We start from the raw sequence: 6,159 nt of genomic DNA, 5'->3' as shown, positions 1-6,159 counted from the left end.
TGTGTATATGGTGAGATTGGAAAGGAGTCCTCTATTATGAGCTCCTTCCGGAAAAACCAAACAATTAATCCAACAAGTACTGCTCCCAATTAGACCAACTGAAAGCAGCACTCAACAAAAAGTGTCTGGAATTAGTCAACAGAAAACGCATAATCTTCCATCAGGATACTGCAAGACTGCATGTTTCTTTGATGACTAGGCAAAAACTGTTACAGCTTGACTGGGAAGTTCTGATTCATCTGCCGTATTCACCAGACATTGCACCTTCGGATTTCCATTTATTGCTTTACAAAATTCTCTTAATGGAAAAAATTTCAATTCCCTGGAAGACTATAAAAGGTACCTGGAAGAGTTCTTGGCTCAGAAAGATAAAAAGTTTTGGGAAGATGGAATTATGAAGTTGTCTGAAAAATGGCAGAAAGTAGTGGAACAAAACAGTGAATATGTTGTTCAATAAAATTGTTGGTGAAAATGAAATATGTGTCTTTTATTTTTACTTAAAAACCGAAGGAACTTTTTGGCCAACCCAATACATTGGAGGTAAAGGTCATCTGAATTGGGAAGATTAAGAACAATTAAGTTCTCCTAGAGGCAAAAGGTTGCGAGATAATCCAAAGGGCATGCAACTTGTGGGAGGTCAATTCAGGTGAAAAGTTGGGTGTGGTATTCTTCAAAATGCATAACTTCAATTGAGTCATAAGAAAAGATCAGACCCCCAAACTGAGGGTCATTGCATAAAATACCTGACCAGTTCTCTTCAAACATGTCAAGAGCATAAAGACAAGGAAAAACTGAGGCTCTGTCACAGACTGAATAGATTAAAGAGTTATGACAACTACATGCAAGTGGATTCTGGGTTCAATCCTGAACAGAATAGGACATTAGTAGAAAAATGGTGAAATCTAGAGTAAAATTTAGCTAATAGCAATGTACCAACGTTAGTTTCTTAGTTTTCATAATTGTACTATGGCTATGAAAGAGAGCATGCTAGATGACAGGTATACAGGAACTCGTTGCACTATCTTTGCAACTTTTCCATAAGCTTAACATTATTTTTAAATTAAAAAAAAATTTTAAAGGTGGGTATGAAGTGAGCTGTCTACCTGTCCTAGAAAAGTACAGACACCTCTGGCCCTTACATACATAAACCATCTTCCTTGGGTCCATGATGAAGTCTCCTACACAAATTCCACTCCCAAGCAAATGACATTGCAGCTAGGAGCCTTGGTGTGGCGGCTTGGAGCACTGCAGTTGGTGGTACTCTACAGTCCCAAATAATTGCTCCACTTCAAAATCAAATTAGGAAATTCTCCATTTATATGGTAACATGGTAGCCATAATCAAGATACCTCCTCTCAACTTCAGCAGGGCTACCATGTTTCACAATGGCATGAAACACTATGTATGCAGAAGAATAATGGGCCCCCAAGACGTCCACATCCTAATCCCAGAACCTTGTGAATATGTTAGGTTACATGGCAAAGGGAATTAAGATTGCTCATCAGCTGACTCTGAGACAGAGAGATTATGCTGGGTTATCCAGGTGGGTCCCATGTAATCACAAGGGTCAAAAGTGGAGGAGGTAATCAGAAGAGAGAACCACAGAGATGGCAAGATGAGAAGGACTCAAAGTTGCTAGCTTTGAGATTGGAGGAAAGGGCCACGACCCTAGGAATGTGAAAAGACTCTGGAGGCTGGAAGAGGCAAGGATTTTCCAGAAACAAATGAAGTTCTGCCAATACCTGGATTTTAGCCCAGTAAGACCTGTGTCAGACCTCTGACCTACAGAACTATAAGATTAAAAATGTGTGTTCTCTCTTTGACATAAATCACAGCAAGATCATTTTTGATCCACCTCCTAGAGTAATGGGAATAAAAACAAAAATAAACAAATGGGACCTAATGAAACTTCAAAGCTTTTGCACAGCAAAGGAAACCATAAACAAGACGAAAAGACAACCCTCTGAATGGGAGAAAATATTTGCAAACGAAGCAACTGACAAAGGATTAATCTCCAAAATATATAAACAGCTCATTCAGCTCAATATTAAAGAAACAAACACCCCAATCCAAAAATGGGCATAAGACCTAAATAGACAGTTCTCCAAAGAAGACATACAGATGGCCACAAAGCACATGATAAGATGCTCAACATCACTAATTATTAGAGAAATGCAAATCAAAACTACAATGAGGTATCACCTCACACCAGTTAGAATGGGCATCATCAGAAAATCTACAAACAACAAATGCTGGAGAGGGTGTGGAGAAAAGGGAACCCTCTTGCACTGTTGGTGGGAATGTAAATTGATACAGCCACTATGGAGAACAATATGGAGGTTCCTTAAAAAACTAAAAATAGAATTACCATATGACCCAGCAATCCCACTACTGGGCATATACCCAGAGAAAACTGTAATTCAAAAAGACACATGCACCCGAATGTTCATTGCAGCACTATTTACAATAGCCAGGTCATGGAAGCAACCTAAATGCCCACCAACAGACAAATGGATAAAGAAGTTGTGGTACATATATACAATGGAATATTACTCAGCCATAAAAAGGAACGAAATTGAGTCATTTGTTGAGACGTGGATGGATCTAGAGACTGTCATACAGAGTGAAGTAAGTCAGAAAGAGAAAAACAAATATCGTATATTAACGCATGTATGTGGAACCTAGAAAAATGGTACAGATGAGCCGGTTTGCAGGGCAGAAGTTGAGACACAGATGTAGAGAACAGACATATGGACACCAAGGGGGGAAAACCACGGTGGGGTGGGGATGGTGGTGTGCTGAATTGGGCGATTGGGATTGACATGTATACACTGATGTGTATAAAACTGATGCCTAATAAGAACCTGCAGTATAAAAAAACAAACAAAACAAATAATGCTAAACTATCATTGGGTTATTTGTATGGAAATATGTTCATGTAAATGTTTCAGACATTACATGAAATTTCTAAAAATCTTATATGTTCTGGTATAATGTTATAAGTCATAATCCTAGTTATTACTTTAAAATGTATATCTCAGAAATAACTAATTTTCTTGTCAACTGCATTATTATGAACTTTCATCAAATCTTTAACCATGGTCATTTTTAAGTCTTTTGTCATTTACAGACAGTTCTGGGTGTACTCTGATGCTTTTGCAAATATGTTCCTATAAAAGGGTTTCATCTTCAAGAAATTCATGGAAAAGACTCTGACAAGTACAGGTTTCTGGTAACTGACTGTACTGCTGAACTGAATGAATAAGCATTTTCAGAACTCTAATGAAAAATTGATGAACTCATAAAAGTGCTAACAAAAGATCAAGATGAAAAAAAAAATTAATTACATGGGACTGAGTGAACTGATGAGGATGAGTATAATTTTTGTGACTTTCTGTTTGAATTAAAAAAAAAAAATCCCACAAGGACTCAGAGGCAAAGAATATACAAATCAATTTTCACTGCAAAGTAAAGGAGCTGTTACAGTGGAGGATTACTGGACTGAATGTCAATATTATGACATAGTATGAGTGTGTTTCATGTTTGGTAATTGCAATCATTGTTGCTTTTGTTATGGTCATCCATGTACAATGCTTGGTATCAGTCTATTTATCTCTTGTAAAAATAAAATACAGTGTGTGTGTGTGAAAAAAAAAAAATGTGTGTTCTGGGCTTCCCTGGTGGCGCAGTGGTTGAGAATCTGCCTGCCAATGCAGGGGACACGGGTTCGAGCCCTGGTCTGGGAACATCCCACATGCCGCGGAGCAACTAGGCCCGTGAGCCACAACTACTGAGCCTGCGCGTCTGGAGCCTGTGCTCCTCAACAAGAGAAGCCACAATAGTGAGAGGCCCGCACACCGTGATGAAGAGTGGCCCCCACTTGCCACAACTAGAGAAAGCCCTCACACAGAAACGAAGACCCAACACAGCCATAAATAAATTAATAAATTAATAAATTTTAAAAAAGAAAGGAAACACTGTCTAAAAAAAAAAAAAAAAGTGTGTTCTTTTCAGACACTTGTTTTGCAGTCATTTGTTAGAGCAGCTATAAGAAACCAATACAAAGTACAATGGTGCCCCCGGAATTGTATGATCTGAGAAAACCAGAGACCAAATCTGGCAACAGCACCAAAAACCATATGTTGACGTCTGGGAAAATTTCCTCTACCTACAGCAAATATGGGAATGGATCTGAAAGTAGATTCTCAGAGAACGCACCACATATTCCACCCTCTGTACCAGAACACGATAGATCGTTCCAAAGAGATTGCTGACTGCCTTGTTCAGGAACGTAGGTGTTTGCACCAACCAGAAATGGGCAGCCAGCCCCCAACTCTAGTGCACCTGGGTGACTGTCCCCAGGAAAATGTTCTCATGCTTCTGCCAATCCTGACATTTTGTAGAGAGACCTTCACCCTTTGTTCACCAGGTGGTAACACAAGTTCATTGAAGCCTGAAGGACTTAAGAGAAAAGCAACTCGATTTGAATGTTTACATTTGAAATGTGAATGTGTCATTGGTGTTTTTGTGTTATATTTTTAAGGGACTAGTGATGGCCAGCGACGGCCTCTGTACTCAGCCTCACAAGAGAGTCTCACCCAGATAACCCAGGAGGAAAGGTGCTGTGACCCCATCTCCAGGGTGCCCAGAGCAGAGGCACCCACACCTTCATACCTGTCACACTCTGGTGCCACTGTGCCTGCTGGGGTCCCTGGCACCGAGAGCTAGCGGGAAACTCACTTCCCCCACTGGTCTGTCTACATGCCATGTGTCACAAGCTCGGACTCTTTTGCTCCTGCTGTCATCCAGGTTCTCAATTGTAAGAAGAGAGCCCCACTGGCAGGTCTAAATTGGGAAGGAATTTGTTAAAGGCTATCAGGGGTCCAGCTAGACAGTCAGGCACGCGACTCAGCAGCCGGGAACAGTGCCTGAGGGACTGAGGGTCAGCCCCTGTGAAGGTCTTAGCGCCCCACTCGGTGCACAGACGCCATGACCATGAACGCTGGAGCCGCAGACCCAGACCCTCCACCACTACTGCTGCCCAAACAAGAGAGCTGAGCTGCTGCCCCCACCAGGAAGTGGACTTCATAAGAAGGAGGAGGAGGAGGAGGAGGAGGATGGAGGGTCGGGGAGAAGAAGGTGGCTGAAGATAATTTAAACATACTCTTTGCAACCATATATTTAATCAAGCAAATACCCCTACCTAATAAAGGACCAAAACTCTCAAATTGGGTTAATAATATCAAACTGTGTAATGCTTACAAAAGACAGACAAAAAATAAAATTAGGCAGGCAAGTCAAATCTAAAAAGATGAATGAAAATCAGTCAGGAAAACACATATAAAAAAGAAATCAGAGCACAATTAACATCAGAACAGAATTCAAGACAAAAATGAATTGAATGTGACAATGAGGAACATTTATATCAATTTAAGAGATAATCTATAATAAAAGAGAGTCGTGAAATCTTCAAGAGACAAATAGCCTATCTTCAACATGTGTACAGAAAAGGAGATCAAAATAAAAAGAACATTGGATTAAAAAAAAAGAAATGGAGTAGGACACAGGACTCTTAGTGTAAAACAGATCTAGTACATCAGAACCAAGGGTTCAGGAAATGTAAATAATATAATTGTGAATTCATTCATTCACTCTTATTCTGTGGACACTGCAAAGAGAAGATAACTTATTTACATGTATCCACAGAATTATTACCAAAAAAGACCTCATCTTAGGATAGGAAAAAAATCAGACATTAATAAGAGCTCAAATAAAATACTTCCTTCCAAAGACATTAAAATAACCCCACAAATAACTCTTGGTTAAAGAGTAAACAAAAGTAAATTTTCTAAACTATCTGCTATTTTAGTGTGGGGCTGTTGCATATCAAACTTCAGGGTATGTACTCAAAGCTGTGTTTAAAAGAAAATTTTATTTCTTTAAGTGATTTCATTATTAAGAGAGAAAGAATAAAATCTATGTGAACTAAGCATTTACTTTAAAAAAGTTATAAACTTAAAATGTTGAAAAAGTGCAGTTCCAAGGAAGCAGGAGGAAGGAAATAGTAAAGACCAAAACAAAAGTTAATGAACTGAAAAGAAATCAGTAGAACTGCTAAACAATTCTGAGAGCTGATTTTTAAAACAGCTAGAAATAATA

The sequence above is a fragment of the Eschrichtius robustus genome, chromosome 2, assembly GCF_028021215.1.
Source record: "Eschrichtius robustus isolate mEscRob2 chromosome 2, mEscRob2.pri, whole genome shotgun sequence".
Taxonomy (NCBI): domain Eukaryota; kingdom Metazoa; phylum Chordata; class Mammalia; order Artiodactyla; family Eschrichtiidae; genus Eschrichtius; species Eschrichtius robustus.
The sequence above is the reverse complement of the archived record's forward strand: the minus strand, read 5'-3'. Positions refer to the sequence as shown.